Source organism: Pteronotus mesoamericanus, unplaced genomic scaffold, assembly GCF_021234165.1.
Source record: "Pteronotus mesoamericanus isolate MK-2021 breed Mesoamerican mustached bat unplaced genomic scaffold, CSHL_Meso_final contig_25, whole genome shotgun sequence".
NCBI classification, from domain to species: Eukaryota; Metazoa; Chordata; class Mammalia; order Chiroptera; family Mormoopidae; genus Pteronotus; species Pteronotus mesoamericanus.
The window spans coordinates 20135885-20154533 of NW_026555105.1; the positions used below are offsets into that span (position 1 = coordinate 20135885).

The 18649-nt window shown below is 46.0% G+C and overlaps 1 protein-coding gene across 2 annotated transcripts in view; it reads right to left on the minus strand.

The window, feature by feature from the left end:
• Positions 1 to 8967, minus strand: part of HCK (HCK proto-oncogene, Src family tyrosine kinase) — a 32725-nt gene extending 23758 nt beyond the window's left edge. For both annotated transcript variants that reach the window (XM_054573906.1, XM_054573905.1), the window contains exon 1: positions 8669 to 8967. The gene's annotated coding sequence lies outside the window, so the exon portion shown is untranslated. The remainder of the gene's footprint in view (positions 1 to 8668) is intronic.
• Positions 8968 to 18649: the final 9682 nt, after the last annotated feature.

An 18649-nucleotide genomic window follows, 5' to 3' on the forward strand; every position in this document is an offset into this window, starting at 1 on the left:
GAACTTTTAAGTTCAAGCAGAGGCTAAGGGGACTGAGGGTGAGGAGCCCTGGATTCTGGTCACACCCATGCCACAAGCTCATCATTGTGTCACTTCAGGCAAGTCCGGACCTCTCTGGACCCCAGTTTCTGCAAATATGAAGTGAGTTGTTGGATGATAAGTTCTCTGAATGGGGACAGCTGCAGTTTTTTTCTGCATACCATCTTCCCTTTATTTTAACAAGAGCTCCCCAATTTTCCTTTGGGAACCCTCTCTCCCTTATTCTCAATTCATGGATTGGGGTAGAACTGACTTCAACCCTTGGCAGTAGGGGTGGGTCTGTGACCAAGCCTGGCCAATCAGAATTGCAGTTAATAAAAGCAGAGGTGGCCATGTGACTCAGCCCTGACCAATGAGAATTCTACATTGGCTTTTGCCTAGAAAAGAGTCTCAGAGTTGCAAAGCAGAGCCAAGAAATGGAGAAATACAGATTCTCAAGCCCTTGGATCCAGTCCTGCCTGAAGCTGATGTGCTCACTGACTTTCCAATAACCTTTTTCTTCTGCTCGAGTTGGTTTGAATTGTCTTCTTGTCCCCTTAAACCTTGAAGAGTCCTGCCTGGTACAGAGGAAATTCTTATAAAGGATTGTTAATTCATACTCAAATGTAAATGACTTATGGCAAAGACTTCCTTTAAAATTTTTTTTAATTTATTGATTTGAGAGAGAGAAATATCTATTTGTTGTTCCACTTATTGATGCATTCATTGGTTGATTCTTGTATGTGCCCTGACCAGGGATCAAGCCCACAACCTTGGCATATCAGGATGATGCTCTAACCAACTGTGCTACCTGACAAGGGCGTAGCAAAGACTTCCTTGATAGTGTGTTTTGATAGAAGAGAAGTAGAGGGTGCTAGAGCCATTACAGTAGGTGAGGATGTATGGAATATGAACCTCATAAAGCTGATGGCACTGAAGCCATGCCTAAAAAGTGTCTGGCATGCATTAGGCCCTCCATATACCTTTGTGGAGTGAATGTATTATGTTCAGCCCTCTACAAGCCTTACCATACTTGGCTAAAGTAAGGAAGACAAGAATTATGAACACATTTTTCAGACGGGGAAATGGAGGCCAATGCAGAGAGCTTTCCCAGGTGGTCTGTAGAAGGTAGAATGAAAACCCAGTTCTCCTGCCTCTCATCCTCCACTGGGATCAGCCTCAGAGGCTGCACGGTGGTGGGGTGGGGAGGGGAATATGGGATGAGGAACCCAAAGAGGAAGCTCAGAATGGTGGATTGCAAGAGGCCCAGGGCTCAAGACTGTCTACTTAGGGGAACTTTATCTTTTCAGAACAGCCCAGCCGTGGGGGTGGGGGCGGGGGCAACTCTTCCCCCATCAAGAACCAATTTCCTGAGGAGTTTCTAGGGGTTCAGAGTCCTCCAGCTCCCTCTCTTCATGTTCCCTGTCTTCTGAATGAACCACCCAAACCCCCAAGTGACTGTTGTCCTTAATGGATATTTGGGGGTCACCCTCAACTTCCTCATTTCTCCCCTTTTCTGACCCTCAGCTTCTCTCTGGTCAAAGTGCTTAAAACTTTGACTTTGCAAACAGGAAGGGATTGGAGAGACCCCACCCATTATTCAGGTGGGAGCAGCAGCCCCAGAGAGGGTGAGTGTCCTCTTAACTGTGTGTCATAATAGCAAGTGATAACAACACACTGAAGAGGAACTCGGGGCCTTTGGTCATATGCCTGGCTCTACTGGAGGGTTAGCTCTGAGATGCCTATGTTCCAACTACTTCTTTCAAACATGTAGTCAATTCTTAGCATGTTCAATGTTACTTCTGGGTCACCTTGCCAACTCCAGAATTCAAGGGCAGTTGTGAACTTTCTGACAAGGGGGCAGGGAAGTTTGGGAAAAATGTAGAATGAGATTTGAAGTCAGAAAGACTTGGGTTTGACTGCTCATTCTGCCTTTTACAGAAAAGCAAGTAAGCCTTTTAATATCTAAACCAGGTCACATCCCTCCTTTGTTCAAAACCTCCTGGGGCTCCCATGTCACTTGGAATAAGAGCCTAAGCTCCAAGGAGGCTGGCAAGGCTCCACGATCTGCCAAGACTCAACCCCACAGCCCCGTCTCCCACTGGCCCTCCCTTGAGCCTTCCATTCCAGCCCCACTGGCCTCTTGCTATTCCTCAACTCGCCAATCGTAGTGTCACCTCAGGGCCATCGCACTTGCCGCTTTCTGCAGTGTTCTTCGCCCAGAAAGCCTTTCCACTTCACCCAGGTCTCTTCACAGACCTCACTCTCTCAGAGAGGTCTTCCCTCATCACCCTGGCTAAGAGAGGAGCACCTGCCTCCAACTTCCATCACTTTCTGGCCCTTCTCCAGCTATGTCCTTCATGGCTTTAACCACCACCGAACGCGGCAACCGCCAGGATGGGCCTCTCGGATCTCACTTGCTTCTGCAGGGCGTGGAATTGACCAGTGGCCCCAGCAGCTGTGCTTTGAAGTCCACCGCTGTTGCCATGGGCTGCTCCCAGCCAATGGCTGAGTGTGGCAGGGAGGCTGGGGCAGGCCTGGGCCAGGGGCCCCTGTGACAGGGGACTTTGGCTAAGGGCTTCTTGACAGCCTTCTCAGGCTTCCCTTAGAACTTCACTGCAGTCTAAGACACTTCCACCTTCCCTTTCTTCTTCATTTGGAGTCAAATGTGCCTGGTCATCTGACAGCTCACCCAACCTCTTCTCATTTCTCCCGCAGGCATCCCCCCTAGTAAATTTCTTGTATGTTTAATATCTCTGAGAGTCTGCCTCTCAAAGGATCTGAACTAATGTACTTAATATATTGCCTAAAGATTTGTTTACCATCTCTTCCTCCCCCATAGATTGTGAGATAGGTGGGGGCAATGGCTTGTTTTCTGCATTGCTGTGTCCCAGTCTTTCTGAGATATCCATCTTACTAGGATACGGTAGATGCTCAATAAATGCTCGGATAAGTGAATGAAGTCTCCTTTAGCTTCTGGGGGCCCCAGTTTTCCCTGTTTAAACTGAGAGCAGCTGACTGTGTTTGTTCCTCTCTGCTAGGAGAGGAACAAAGTCTTTCCCTGACTTGATGTGAGTGGAGGTTTTCCCCTTCAGACAGGACACAGTGGCCTGTCTGCCCCAGGGGCAACTTTTCACTCTAACCTCTCACCGTGCTCCAAGGTCAGCCGCCCCCCAAACCTGTTGCCCCCCAAACCTGTCACCCGCAAAGAGTAACCTCGTAGACACAATAGCTCATGCTCTGACCCCTTTTTCAATAGTTGAAAAGTAATAACGCCTCAGTTTCTTTTATTGTTTGGAGGGTATGCATTGTTTTTAAAATTAGCTTTCATCACCTAGCAGAACAGTACATCATCCTTGTTAAAAATGAAAACATTACAGATAATCTAAGGTGCCTTTGGATTCTTCCCTGTACAGGCCCCCCACGGCCACCCTCCCCTCTCCAGGTAGCCTCTGCGTCTGCACTTTCATACTTGCATGTTGAAGCACAGGCTCTCTGTGTCCTGCACCATCACTGTGCCCTTTACCATTTTGGACCACTCTTACTGGACTCCCAGCTGCCAGGACCTGCATCTCTTTGCCCGAGAGACTTCTCTGTGGTCACTGGTGCCTACTGTGCCCATGACTTTGGCAAGCTGAAGTGCTAGAGGAATATCACCTCCATCCCCAGGAAACGCCCTCAACCAGTGATGGACAGGAGCCATTCCCTCACCTCCTGAGCTTGTTCACGGCCTCGCAGAGCTCCTAGCGGAACTGAGCTCCAGATGCTCACAGGGGTGACTTTCCTGATAAAACACCGCTCTGTGGGCGGCCTTCTCTCTCTGTCTTGCTTCCTCATGCCCCTACTGGGGTTTTCTAGGGTCAGTTCCCAAATAAACTAAATAGTAAATGCATTTGAAGTCTTTGCCAGGGTCTGCTTCTAGGGAAACTCAAGCTTAGACATGTATAGCCATGGGAAATATGGAGTATGTTTTCTTGTGTATTGACATCAAAGGAATTGTACCGCATGAATTGCGAGGTGGTGCCCTTCTATTCCCATTTGTCAGGTGAGAAAACAGAGACTCAGAGAGGGACGGAATTTGCCCAGCGCATCACAACGTGCATGACGCAATGTCGGCGCTCAGACTCAAGACTTTTGTGATCTGTCTACCGTTCTTCATTTTTCCTGTAGTGATGAGGGATGGCCTCCTATTCTCTTGGCTGTGCTTGAGTCTCCTAGGCCAAAGGATTTCAGGGTGAAGGTGGGAGCTCGGGAGAGTGTCTTAGGGCAGAATTAAGAATGCAAGTGCCATCCAGAGGGTGCAGTGACATGCAGGGGGAGCAGCAGCATGTGTGGCCACAGATACTGGCCAAGAACAAAGGCACATTTTACATTCAAGCAAGGGTATCTTCTGCATTGTTACCCACGCCTCTGAAAAGTGCGCTGGAACTTTCAGTCCTGGGGCGAAGAGCAAAGTGTGTGGGGGTTTGTTGAGAAAAATGGAGGCTAACAAGAGATTGTATCATTTACTAGCTGTGTGGCTTTGGGAAAGTTACTTACCCTCTCTGGGCATGATATTCTTTTTCTATAAAAAGGGAAGCCTTGCCCTGACTGGTATGGCTCAGTTCGTTGGGCATCGGCCTGTGAGGCAAAAGGTTGCTGGTTTGATTCCTGATCAGGGAGCATGCCTGCGTTGGTTGTGGGTTCAGTCCCCAGTCTGGGCACGTACAAGAGGCAACTGATTGATGTTCCTTTCTCACATTGATGTTCCTCTCCCTCTCTGTCTCCTTCCCTTCCCTGCTCTTAAATAAATACATACATACATACATACATACATACATACATACATATTTTTTTAAAAAGAGGGAAGCCTAGTCTTGATGGGAGGACAGAGCTTGAAGGCTCAAATGGTTGCAGGAGTCCACGGGGCCATCCACATGAGGGAAGTGGCCCAGGTAAGGGTGGTGCAAACTGGGCAGTGCAGGGGCAGTGTGGGGTGGCCGCTACTCGGCTTCACCAACGCTGCCATGAGCAAATAACAGAGAGGCGTGGGAGGCAGAAGGCTCAGGCCCAGGACTGCTAACTCTTTCACACTTTCAAGAGAAGACAGAAACCCAGATTTATGTGCAGTGTCTCCACTTTAAATGTTAGCAACTAATTAAATAGAATCATTGCGTAGAGTCAGATGAAATACACCTCTGTGCTGAAATATCTCAGGCAAAGGAGGGGAGAGGTTGTTTAAAATTCCTACATTCAATGTTTTTGAGGCCCTACTATTTGCCAGGTGCCAGATGTTAAAGATGCAGTGGTTCAGGGGACAGCATACCTGTGCCCAGGTGAGACTTACTTTCTAGAAGAGTTTAAAGCCCAGCCCTGGCCAGTCCCCTGAATGAAAATAACTTTCTCCTCTATCGCTGGGGCAATGGCTCCAGACAGCTGCCTGCCTGGTTGGGGCGAGATTAAGATTTATACTTCTCATACCCACTGGGAAGTCTATCATAATACTAATGATATTTTAAAAAGGAAATTAGTGAGTGTTGGCAAGGATGTGGAGAAATTGGAACCCCTGTACATTGCTGATGGGACTGTAAAATGGTGGAAAACAATTTGGAGATCCCTCAGAAAATTAAATGTGGAATTACTATATGACCCAGCAATTCCAGTCCTAGGTTTCTACCCAAGGAAACTGAAAACAAGTGCTTAAACAAACACATGTAGGTGTATGTTTATGGTGGCATTATCCACAGCAGCTAAAAGGCGGGATCAATGCAAATTTCCATCTACAGATAAATGGATTAAAAAAAGTGTCCTATACATACAATGAAATATTATTCAGCCACAAAATGAAGTGAAATATTGATATGTGCCACAGTATGGATGAACTTTGAAAATCTTACATCAAGTGAAAGAAGCCCGACACCAAAGGTCACATTTGTATAATTCCATTTATATGAAGTGTCTAAAAGAAATTAATACATAGATACTGAAAGCAGGTTGGTAGTTGCCAACGGCTGGGGACGGAAGGCATGGGACTAACTGCTTCATGGGTATGGTGTTTCATTTTGAGGGGGTGAAAATGTTTTAGAACTGTGTACAGGTGGTGGTTGCATAACATTGTGAATGTACTAAATGCCACTGATTTGTCCACTTTAAAGTACAGTGGTACCTTGGTACTCATCACTAATTTGTTTTGGAACTTGTGACAAGTGCTGGAACTGATAAGTCCCAAACAATGAAGCATTTTCTCTTGCAGGGCAGCTTGGTGACTCATACAAGTTCTAGCAAGTGCGACGAGTCCCAAGCAAGCGTGGAGAGCTGAAACATTTCTTCCTCAAAATGCGAGTACAGGGTTTGATGAGTTCTGAAGACGACAAGCACCAAGGTATGACTAGTTAATTTTATAATGTTATGTAAATTTTACCTAAAAATATTACTACATAAAAGTGCTTTGCTAAGATGGTTAAACAAAATATGGTACATCCAAACAGTGGAATATCATTCAAGGATGTTTTAATGACATGGAAAAATGGCTTACAATGTAATGCTAAGTGAGCAAGTAGGATAAAAATTGTATATGCGGCATTTTGCTAATTATGTTAAATAAAAAGTGCACAGGAAATACTGTATAAAAACAAACTAAAATGTTTGTTTATCCAAATTTTAAAAATTCATGCTTCCATGGTTTACGTGTCTACTAAGCCTCAGGCACAATGGAGGCAGATGAAAGTCTTTGCCCTCCTGCCTCAGTGAGAACAGGAGACTTGGTACAGCGGCCCTGGGCCTAAAGAGAGCTGGGGGGCCAGCAGAGCTAGAGTCCTCTCTCTTCTCTGCCCCAGACTCCCTGGGTGACCCTTCCAGGTCTCAGCCCTCCTCTCCCACAAAAGAAGAGGGCCGCGGATGCCCTTTCTGGAGAACCATCCAGCATCTTGGAGTCTTCCCCAAGAAACGCCTGCTGTGTCACTCCGCTCGGAGGGAATGAACTAGACCTCTCTCATCCCCGCTAGACCCTGAAAATGCAATGATAAGGCAGGTGGAAAAGAAAACTGCAGAAGAATCTCACAACTGGACAGCATTTAGGTAGACCTTTAAACTACAGAAAACAATTCTGTGTATTGTTTATGCATCCATGTATGCGCAATACATTTACAAAGGAATAGACTGGAAGAACGGTACTTCGTGACAGTGGTTGCCTCCAGGGAGCGAAAGAGACAGAACTGACAGGGATACAAACAAGGTGGGGAGGCTTCAACTTTCTCTTATTTTCAGTAGTTTTATTTTTTAAGAATCTGAAGCCAACGTAACAAAACATTTGTTAATTCTGGGTGGGGGGGTCCCTGGGATATTTAATCTATTATTCTTTTCACTTTTCTGTATTTTAAGCCTCCCCCCATCCCCCCAAAAGAAGACAGTGAAGAGAAAGCCGTGGGATAAGGGAACTGATAATTTATTGAGTCCTTCCTCTTTGTGTGGTCCAAGGGTTACTCCAGTGGTTCTCAAAGTGTAGTCCCTGGACCAGTAGCATCAGGGCCCCCAGGGAACGTATGAGAAATGCAAATTATTGGAGTCCTACTCCAGACCTACCGCATGAGAACCTCTGGGGCCAGGGCCCAGAAGCCTGTGTGTTAACAAGACTTCCAGGTGCTTCTGATGTACCACTAAAGGCGAGAACCACAGGGCTATGCCGCAGCAGCTCTGCCCGTACAGTAGTTACTGTGTATTAAGCATGTGTATTTGTCAGGCAGTGCTCTAAGAACTTGCCTTCAGTAACTCAACCTAATCTTCATATCAGCCTCGTCAGGGAGCCATTAATCCTTATTATCATATTATTATCCCCACCCTACAGTTCTGGAAATGGAAGCACTGAGAAGCCAATCCCCTGTCCCAAGTCTCATAGACAGGTGGCTCCCAGAAGCCCCCTTCCTTAACCAGGATGCTAAACTGTCTCACCTACAGGGCCTGTGACATCCTCTAGCTCACCGCAGCCTTGGAAGAGAGAATCCATAGCCCCATTTGACAGATGAGGAAACTGGGATTCGGAGATGAGAGGGCTGCCCACTATTTTCCGCAGAGGGAAGCGAAGAGGCAGACAGCCTGCGGTCAGGTCAGCCCATGAGGTTTTGGGGTTTGACCCCGACCTGTCAGGGCTTGGAGCCCCGCGGAGGATGAGGAGAGAGCGCAGCGAGGGTTCCCAGCTGCAGCGCCGCCTGGGTGTGGCTCGCGCGTCACGCCCACGACCAGCTGCCCCTTCCCCACGGCCGCTGCCCACCCGCCGTGACTCGTCCCCAGCCCCCACCAGGAACCGTAAAGGCTTCCCCTCCTGGGCTTCGTGAAGCCCCATCCCTTCCTTCCCGTTTTTTTTTTTTTTTTTCCTTTTTTTTTTCTTTTGCAGAAGGGGAACCTGGACGGCCAAGAGAAGCTGCAGTCCCAGCAGGAAGGCACTCTTGGGCGAGCTTCCCCCGCGCCCCTGCGCTCCCGGGGCAGCAGCTCAGCCCCGCCGCCCCTCAGCTGGGCACCCGCTCCCCGGGCCGCCGCTCATCCCGCGGCCCGTCCGGGATCCCCCGACGGCCTTCCCCGCTGCAGCGCAGCCTGCCCTGCCACACCCCCGAGACCCTCAGGCCGACCTCGAGGGCCGGCGCCCAGGTCCCCCGGGTCCCGCGTCCGCGACACTCACCTGGGTGCCCGCTCCTCGTTCCGCGGGCAGCCCGGATCCTCGCAGCTCGAGCGCCCCCCCAGCTCAGCAGCCCCCGGAGTCCCGGGGCGCCCGTACCCGCACCGAAAAGGACTGACTGAAGAGGAGGCTAGGGCGGCGCTCGGAGCGGGTTCCGCGCCGCGGGTCCCTTAGAGCGCCTCTGAGGCTGAGCCGTCCGAGCCCCTCCCGCTAGCCTCTGCGCCTGAGCGCTGCGCCCGGGCTGGAACCAGGGACGCGGCGGCGCCCACAGGCCATCTGGGCGCCTCGGCAGCGACCCGAGCGATACTAACCGCGCCCCGAGTCACTCTAACTCCGCCCCCGAAAGATTCTACCCCCACCCGCGGGTCCGAATCTCCGCCCCCCGCCTCCCAGGATCCTAATCCCGCCACCTAAGGATTGAACACCGCCCGCCCGAGGCTTCCTACCCTGTCCCCAAGGATTCCCCACTAGTCCCTGACGGACAACCGGGCTCCCAAGAATTTCAACCTCTCCCCCAAAGATCCGAACGCGTCTCCGAATGAATTCTGATTCCGCTAACTTTATCCCCACAGGGATTAAACCCCACCCCCGGATTTTAATCCCAACCCTGCCAGAACCCTAACCCTCACCTCCCAAAAATCCTAACTCTGCCCCAGATGATTTTGAATCCCACATTTGAAGCATCCTTAACCTCGCCCGCCGGACGTTCTAATCCTGCCGCAAGGATTCTAATCCGGCTACCGGATGGAGTCCTGGCCTTCTCTTCAAAGGATTCTAACCAGCCCTCAAGACTTGTAACCCTAGCACCGGAGTTCAAGCCGCGCTCCTAAGGGATCCCGGCCTTGCTCCCGAAGGATCTGAGTCCGCCGCTCAGGATTCTAATGCGGTCCATGCACAGACTCCTGCCCTGGCCTCCGGGGATCCTACCCTTTCCCCTCCCGGCTATCAAAGGAGCCTAACGCGCTCTAATCGCCCCTGCCCCCAGCATCCCGATCCGCCTCCGCCCCCGCCAATCCGGTCCTTCCAGCCCGGCCGCTCGGCCGTGCGGCGTCCCAAACCCTGCGGGCCCTTCAGTTTCTGTTCCAGAGGCCCCGCGCTATTCAAAGTTCCTCACCCGCAGGCAGCGCCCTGGCTCATGTCTGGCAGGTTTTCGGGCAGTTCAGAGGACTTCGAAAATGCGGCAAGTCTGGCCTCCAGAAAGAGATTCAGGTTCTGGGGCAGGAGAGGGTCATCGTCAGCATCAGCTATATCCTTTCCCACAAATTTGCCATTGTGATGGCAAAGGACCGTAGATAGTTGGAACAGTATCTTGATAACCGCCAATCCCTTCTTCCTGCCTTTTTGGTTTGTTTGCTCTTAAAGTAATGCTGCAATATAAATCCTTGTACATATTCCCCAAGCTCCTATCAATTTTAATGCGGAATGCTTTTATAAATAAAACACACCATTATAAATACTCAGCTTGATGAGTTTTGGCAAACGCATACCCCAGTGTAAACCACCACCACCTAATAGCACCAAAGAATATTTATACAGTTACAAATTTTATCCTAAAACACTGCCTTACCAGTATTTGGGGTGGCAAACATTTTGTCTCTTCATTCATTCATTGTCATGGGGAATATAGCTGATCACTAGAAGTGGTGCTAAACCCTGCATCTTTGGAGTCACACTAGAGTTCAAACTCTGGCCCTACCGTAGATCGACCGAGTGATCTCGCATAAATCACGTCATCTCTCTGACTTCAGTTTCCTCACCTGTCAAATGGGAATAATAATAGTATTTACCTCAGTGAGTCATGGTGAGAACCACTAGCATGTTATGGTCAAGTATGATAAGGATTATAAGCAAAATAACGCAGGGCAAGGAGAGAGGTAGTGGGGATGGGAGGAGGGTGATGGTGTGACTTGAGACAGTGGTCAGGAAAGACCTCTCTAAAGAAGGGATATGGAAGCAGCGACCTGCTCAACAGAGGGAGTAATCATGTGATAATCTGAGGGAAGTGTGTTCAAAGCAGAAGGAATAGTAATAGCAAAGGTCCCGAGGTGGTACTGCACTTGGTCTGCTTAAGGAATACAAGGAGGCTGAAACAGTTGGTGCTTGGGAGAGTAATGGAGATGATGTTGGAGAGGTAGTGGGGCCAGACTGGGAGGCCATAAATGTCTTGGTATTGACAGTACACTTCAACTGACACAAGGTGGGAGCCATTGGAGGGTTTTGAGCACAGGAGTAAACCACACTGGCTTGTGTTTTAATGGGATCTCTGCTGGGTGGAGAATGGATTGGAGGGGCCAGAGGGAAGCCGTGAACCCAGTGAGCAGGCTGAAGCAGTCATCTGAGGGCAAGATGATGATGGTATTAGCTGGGGTGGTGGCAACTGACAATTGTAGGAGCTCGGAGAGACAGAAAAGATCAGAATGCCTGAGACTCCATGAGTGTGTACAAAGAGAGTCATTGCAGCACTGGTTTTATTAGGAAAGGACTGGAAATAGCCTAAATATCCATCACTTGGGGATTGGGAAAATAATAATAACACAATAATGGGGTACCAAGCACTTGTCAAAAATACAAGGATGTGTAAGAACTATTTGTATTTCTAAACACTAGCAATGACAATCTAACAATAAAGTTAAGAAAACAATTTCATTTACAATTTTAATAAAAAGAACAAAATACTGGAGAATAAATTGAAGAAAAGAAATGCAAGGTACTCTGAAAACTAAAAAAAAAAAAAAAAAAAAAAAAAATTCTTGAAAGAAAGTTAGAAAGACCAAAATAAAGTGATCTCAAGGGATGGAAAATATATCTCACGGGAGAGACATCCACCCTTTCATGGATTGAAAGACTTAATATTGTTATGATGATACTCTCCAAATTGATGGACATAATTCCTATCAAAACAGGCATATCCTAAAATTCATATGGAAATGCAAGGAACCCAAAACAGCCAAAACAATCTTGAAAAAGTAAAATAAGGTTGTAGGACTCACTTCCTAATTTCAAAACTTACTTCAAAGCTACAGTAATCAAGATAGCGTGATATTGGCATAAGGGCAGACATATAGATCAACGGAACAGAATTGAGAGTTCAAAAATAAACCCTCATATTCATGGCCAGTTGAATTTCACAATAAAGCTGCCAAGGCAATTCAATGAGGGAAAGAATAGTCTTTGCAATAAATGGTACTGGATATTTGCATGCAAAATAATGACATTGGACCTCTACCTCACACCTTTCACAAAAATTAACACAAAATAAATTATAGAGCTAAATGTGTGAGCTAAAACTATAAAACTCTTAGAATGAAATCTTCATGACCTTGAGTTAGACAAAGCTTTCTTAGACGTGACATGGATAATGAAAGAAAAATAGATAAACCAGACTTCATTGGAACTAAAGACTTGTGAGGTGAGCGATACAACAAGAAAATGAAAAGATGACCCACAGAATGAGAGAAAATATTTGCAAATCATAGATCTCTTAGGGAATTGACATCTGGGATATATAAGTAACACAACTTAATAATAAAAAGACAGCATTATTGAACATTAGGCAAAAGGTCTGAATAGACATTTATCCAAAGAAGCTATGCAAACAGCTAAAAGCACATGAAAAGATGCTTAATATCATTAGTTGTTAGGGAAATACAAATTAAAGCCACAATGAGATGCCACTTCACATCTATTAGAATGGTTATAATCAAAAAGACAGATAATAATTAGTGTTGATTGGGACATGAAGAAATTAGAACCCTCATACACAGCTGGTGGGAATATAAAATAATGCAGACCATTGGAAAAGTTTGGAGGTTTAACATAGACTTACCATATGACTGAGCAATCCTACTCCAGGGTACATACCCAAAAGAATTGAATATATGTGTCTACACAAGAATTTGTATATGTCCCTGACAAGTAGGGCTCACTGGGTTGGGTGTCTCTCCAGGGACCAAAAGGTTGCCAGTTTGACTCCTGTTCCAGCTCATGCCTGGCTTCCTGGCCGGGTCCCCACTTGGAGACATGTAAGAAGCAAACAATCCATGCTTGTTTCACACATTGATGTTACTCTCCTTCTCTTTCTCCCTCCCTTCCCCCTCTCTAAAAATAAAGAAATAAATCTTTTTTAAAAATTGTGTGTAAAATTTCATAGTAGCATTATTCATTAATAAACAAAAAGTGGAAACAACTCTAATGTTCATCAATGAATAAGTAAAATACGGTCTTTCCATACAATGGAAAATTATTTGACAATAAAGAGTTATAAAGTACTGATACATTCTACAACATGGATGAGCATTAAAAATTTTATGTTAAATGAAAGAAACCAGTCACAAAAGACTACATATTGTATAGTCGCATATATGAAATGTCCATAACAAGCAAGTCTACAGAAACAAAAAGCAGATTAGTGGTTGCCTAGGGATGGGGGTTGGGAAGAAATAAGAAGTGGCTGCTAATGGGTATGAATTTGAGGGGGGGGCAGTAATAAAAATGTCCTAAAATTTGTTGTGATAGTGGTTGTACAACCCTGTGAATATACTAAAAATCACTGAATTGTACATTTTAAATGATGAATGTATGCTATGTAAGTTATAATTCAATAAAAATATTTTTTAAAAAAGAATGAAGAACCTCCCTATGTACTAATAGGGAACAAGCTGGTAAGTGAATGTGGGGCAGGATGCGCAATAGCTCCTAGTGTATTTTACTATTTGCATAGAACAAGAGCAAACATGTGTGGGAATTCACCCGCACATGTCTGGGCTGAATCAGGAAGGGCGCACAGAGTGGTCTCCATTGAAGCAGTCCCAATTGGGGGGGGCTGGGTAGACAGAGGAGCAAGGGGGACTTATTGATTCTAGCATACCCTTTGTACCCTTGAACTTTGAGCCACCTGGACATATGAACTATCCAAAAATAAAACCAATTCTTAAAAATCACAGGCTTCATGGACAAGACAGAATGGAGACTGGGTAGGATTTTTAGAGAATGAAATGAGTCAAGGTACTGGGTGTGCACTGGACAGCGGGTCAGGGGTGGAGGAACAATGGAGCCAAAGGTATTGAGGCTGGCTGACTGCCTCTCAGTAGCTGTGACTTCTGTTTTCTCATTTACCAAGTGAAAATCCCTCACCAGGTCACTGAACTATTGTGCGAAAAGCTCTTATTCTTGAGCCCTCAACTCATTTAATCTCTTTGAGACCAGGATGAGTATATAACTGGATGGCTCAGAGAGGGGGAAACACTTCCCCAAGGTCACACAGCCAGCGAGCAGTAGAGCTGGGGTTCAAACTCATGTCTGTGAGCCTCCAGTTTTCTCCAAAGGCTGTGCTTGTACCGACTACACAAATTGTATGTGTGTTCTGGAAACTGAGAGAGAGATGCTTACCCAGGGACACGACACAGGGCTCAGCCCTGGAGGGAGGGCAGGAGCTAAGAAACAATGCAGACCTCACTTTACAGTGGATTAGAGACTGGCTCCTTCAAATATACAGGGCTGGGTTGACAGTTGTAATGCAAATAAATAATACAATAATACAAGAACAAACTCTATGTTTCCCATATTTACTACAATAAACCCACTTTTGCCCACCCCTGCATATTTTCCTATTTCCAGGGGCATTTACATTTCATATTTCAAATTCTTTGGGACCACTGTTAATGGTTCTATATTCAAAACAGAATGGGGCATGAGGAAGAGAGCCATAATTACTATTTCAGGGCTCAGACATTTCCCCTTTTATTTGCAAAGTAGCCACTGTTTATTTCACGGCTTTACCCTTCCTGGCAGGAGGTCACCACTGCCCTCCTTTTCCAAGAGAGGCAAATGAAAACCTGAGAAGACTAGCCCTTGAGAAACTCCCAGCAGCCCCCAGGAGGTCCTTGACCCAGCTTCTTAGAAAGCTCCTCCAGCCTCCATCTTCCCTAGCCCCTCCTCCCTGCCCGATTTTTCTCCAGAGAACTTGTCACCGCCAGGCACTGGAGGCTCTGTTTATATGTTAATCTGTTTATTGTCTCTCTTCTACATCTCTCAAGTTCCATGCAAGTACTATTCACATGCCCATTTTACAAATGAAGAAGAAACTGAAGCTCAAGGTTTATGAACAACTAGTGAATGATAGCCCTGAGAGCCAAACTCTTTATTTTTTAAATTAATTCTGTTAATGTTTATTAAGGACGTACTATGTGCACCTCTGATAGGGGGTGGGAATATACAACCAAAAATGAACACGATAGTCTTGGGCGTCAAGCTATGTCCAATCCAATTAAGGAGGCAAAAACTTAAACCAATAACTTAGATTCAGAGTGGAACATGCTGTGGTATTGCAGGACTGTGTAGGATGGACAATGGTTCAGCCTAGAGTGCATCAAGGAGGACTTCTTGAAGGAGGTGAGCAGCTGAAGTTTAAAGGATGCTAGTAGAAAATCATGGCACAGGGTATTCCAAGCAGAAGAGAAGGCTTGACACAGTCTTGAGGGAGGAACAGCCTGATCTGTTTGATGAACCACTAACACTTCTGTGTTGCTAGTGCCTGCAGCTGGGGATGCAGACAGGAGGAAGAGCCTGGAGATGGCAGCAGCAGCTGAACAGGAGCTGGGTTTTTCTCATGTATGCAACTAGGGGGATTTGCCTATGGGTATCTCCCAAACATACCTTCCCAGGGAGCATCCTAAAGGCAGCTAACCTCCTGCCCAGGGGTGCGGTGAGACTGAGCAGAGAGGAGCATATTGAGGGGTGCCACTGAAGTTGTTTTTCTGCCTCCAGCTGCGCGGCCACCTCCAGCTGACGGGTCCCCCCAGGTGGTGGGGCACTGTTTGGTTTCACAACTTCCCTCTCTTCCCCCAGTGTCCCCAGAGGCCCAGAAAAGAGGAAGCGCTTAGAGGACTTCCTCTTGGGTCTGGGTGCCCTGGAGCCCAGGCAGGTGGGGGCAGGGGGAAAGAGAGGATGGGTCAGAGAGGGACCTGCCCACCCTCTGGCATTCCCCGAAATAAAAAGGTCTGGGCCCCAGCCCTGCCCCCATTCAGCGGTGGCCAAGCGCCAGCAGGGCGCGTCCAGGCCTTGGCTCTAGAAGAATGGCTTCTCGCCCCAGCAATTCTAAGTTACTGCCGGTTCTAAGTTACTGCCGGCTCCTGGGCAAGACCGCTTCTCCTAGCCTTGCATCCTGGATGAGAAGACACGTCTAATTTAAAACTGAGGTGATGTGCGTGAATTGAGATGAGAGATCCCCAAGACTACGTGCAGAATGGTATAGAGAGTATATTCATTTTTTTAAAATAACATGATTTTGTATTTATCTGTATCTGTATGTAAATGCATAGAGAAAGGTCTAGAAACTACACAGCCAAGAAGAACAGAGGTTCCCACTGAAAAAGAAAGGAATATTGGGATAAGGGTAAAAGACATGGTGACCTTGTCTCTATTTGTTTTAAAAAATTTTAAACTAGACTATATTCATTTCATTTGTGTAATTAAATAATAATAAAGAGGATTGTTATATATAGTTATCGAGGGTCCTTTTCCTCAAATATTTTATGATGAAAATTTTGAAACACACAGCAAAATGGAAAGACTTTTACAATGAAACTTCGTGCTCACCACATACACTCTATCATTAACATATTACTTGCTTTATCACTGTCCTTCTAGCCACCCATCAATTCATCTTTTAAAAATGAATTTCAAAATGAATTATTTTAGCACATATATTATTAATTAGAGTTCAATGTTTGTTTTCAGTATTTTTAATGTAAATTTACATGCAACAAAATGCCCAAGATTAAGTGTTCATTTGCAGAATTTTTACAAATGCATGTATATTTATGTGATTTCAGCAGCAGTAAGATATACATTTCCATCACTCCAGAAAGTTCCCTCTTGTCCTACCATGTATTTTAAAAACCAACATTCTATTAGTCAGCATTCAATAGAAGTCCAGGTGTATAGTAAGTGCTCAATAAGTGTTGGCTGAAGGAATAAATAAGTCCAGAAGTGGATGTGCACATGGAGGCCCCTCTGAGGGCAGAACCATGAGTTTCTCTCTTGTCTTCCTCACAGAACTGGTATATAATAAATGCTTCCTAAAATTTATTGATTGCATTAGTTATACATTACTGTGTGACAAATTGCCCAAAATTTAGCAGCGTAAAACATTATAAACAGCTGATATCTCACACAGTTTCTGTGGGTTAGGAACCTGGGAGCAGCTTAGGTCAGTGATTCTGGCTGGGAGTCTCTCATGAAGCTACAGTCAAGGTCAGCCTGTCCTGCAGTCATTAGGACTGACCGGGACAGGAAGATTCGTTTCCAAGGTGACTCATTCACAGGACTGTCGGCCAGGGGCCCCAGGTTCTCACCATGTGGACCTTTCCAGAAGGCTGCTGATTGTGCTCATGACGCAGGGGCTGGCTGCCCTGGACTGTGACTCAGGACAGCAAGGCGAAACATCCCATGGGGTACACAGGTCATCCCTATTCGGGATGGGAAGGGTCAACGCAAGAGCATGAGGCAGAAGGTGAGACTAATTGGGGACTTCGCAGCGAAGGCGGTCATTATGAATCTGCATTCAACTTTTCTGAGAACTTGCTTTGTGCTGAGTGCTGTGCTGGGCTTCCCAGAGTGCAGGAATGAGTAGAACCAGCTCCCCCGTTCCTGTCACAAGATGTGTGCGTGTGTGTATGTTAGGGTGGGGACGGGGAGGTCAGGCAGACATGAAAACAGACGGTGTTATAGTGTACAAAGAATTTCAAATGACATTTTTTAAAAAATTGCTTTTCTGTGATTTATATTCATGGCACAGCATTTAAGACATACTATGCAGTTTCCTTCAACCCTTGTTATCCTATGCACTCCCCCAGCTCAGAGGCAACAACAATCACTTGTCTTGTATATTCTTCCAGAACTAGTCCATGCATATTTGCAAAGACATCCCTCTCCACCTTTAAACAGAAAAAAAGGCAATATCCAAAGTACATTGTTCTGCACCTTACTTTTTTTCTTCTTATTCTATCTTGGAAACAAAATCCTATCAGTACACAGAAAGCTACCTTGTTCTTATTTATGGCTGCATGGTACTCTATGGTCTGTATGAGCCACAGTTTATTTAACCAGTCCCCTGTCACTGAACATTTTTATTTATTTCTAATCTCTTATTATCAGAAACAAAGCCATGGCATCCACCATTTCCACTTCTATTGATATAAATGTAGGAGAAATTCCTAGGCATGGAATTCTTGGATCAAACATTCTGTGCATTTAAAATATTGGTAGATGTTCCTAAATAGGGTTTTACCAACTTACCCTCCCACCTACAGTGTATGAATGTGCCTGTTTCCTCACACCTACACCTACGTGGTTGTCGAACTTTCCAAACTTTGCCAGTCTAGTAATTGAAAAATAGTTCCTTGATGCAGTATTAATTTGCATTTTTCTTATTATGAGTGAGGCTGAACATCTTGTCACATGTTTCAGGGACATTTGTATTTTCTTTTCTGCATACTGTACAATAGTTTGCCTATTTTCTATTGGGCTATGGGCTTTTTTTATTATTTATTTGAATGTCTTCTATACATATCTAGGGCACTACCTCTTTGTCTACATGATAGTCTGCAAAAAAATTTTTTTAACAAGTTGCTTACAGACAAAAATGAAAAGGTTTTGCAGGTTGCATCACTTTCTGTGCATTCCTGCAGGGCTCTGCAAGGGCCAAGGGGAGAGCTGTATTGTGCTAGAGTTCTAGAAGGCAACGCAAGGGCCTGGCAGTGGGGGTGGGGGAGCTGGGGTGGGCAAGGAGGGAGTTGTTAGCTCTTGCACTTGATGAAAAGGGCTGTCACAGAAGACAGTGAAGCACCCATTACAGAAAGTGCGCAAAATAGACTAGCCTCGTGCTAGGACCCTTTGGCTTTCATCCGAAATGGCTGAGGATGGTCAAGTCAGAAATGAGAGGGCCCGTCAGTAGGACTGTCAGTTTCTTATCATTTAGGCCTG